The sequence below is a fragment of the Nematolebias whitei genome, chromosome 4, assembly GCF_014905685.2.
Source record: "Nematolebias whitei isolate Nwh7 chromosome 4, NemWhi1, whole genome shotgun sequence".
Classification (NCBI taxonomy): Eukaryota; Metazoa; Chordata; class Actinopteri; order Cyprinodontiformes; family Rivulidae; genus Nematolebias; species Nematolebias whitei.
The window spans coordinates 38753965-38754697 of record NC_056501.1 but is presented as its reverse complement, the minus strand read 5'-3'; positions in this window follow the sequence as shown (position 1 = coordinate 38754697).

Genomic DNA, 733 nt, shown 5'->3' with positions numbered 1-733 from the left:
CTCCAGAGGGGTCGGCGCTCTCCAAGTCTCCAGAGGGGTCGGCGCTCTCCACTACCACTGAGGATTCGCCTTCATGGTCCTCCATGTCATCTGCTACAGAGCCAAAGGCCTCTCCGTCGTCTGCTGCAGAATCACAGGCTTCTCCGTCGTCTGCTGCAGCAACTCCACAGGCCTCTCCGACAGCAGCAGCATCTCCCCAGGCCTCTCCGACAGCAGCAGCATCTCCCCAGGCCTCTCTGTCAGCAGTAGCATCTCCCCAGGCCTCTCCGACAGCAGCAGCATCTCCCCAGGCCTCTCCGACAGCAGCATCAACTCCCCTGGCCTCTCCGTCGTCAGCAGCAGCTACTCCCCTGGCCTCTCCGTCGACAGCAGCAGCAACTCCCCTGGTCTCTCCGTCGACAGCAGCAGCAACTCCCCTGGCCTCTCCGTCAACAGCAGCAGCATCCTCCAAGGTTCCCTCGTTTCCTGCTGCAGCCTTCAAGGTTCCCTTGTCTCCTGCTGCAGCCTTCAAGGTTCCCTCATCTCCTGCTGCAGCCTTCAAGGTTCCCTCGTCTCCTGCTGCAGCCTTGAAGGTTCCCTCGTCTCCTGCTGCATCCTCCAAGGTTCCCTCGTCTCCTGCTGCATCCTCCAAGGTTCCCTCATCTCCTGCTGCATCCTCCAAGGTTCCCTCGTCTCCTGCTGCAGCTCTCCAGGCTCCCACGCCGTCTGCTGCAGCCCTCCAGGCTCCCACGCC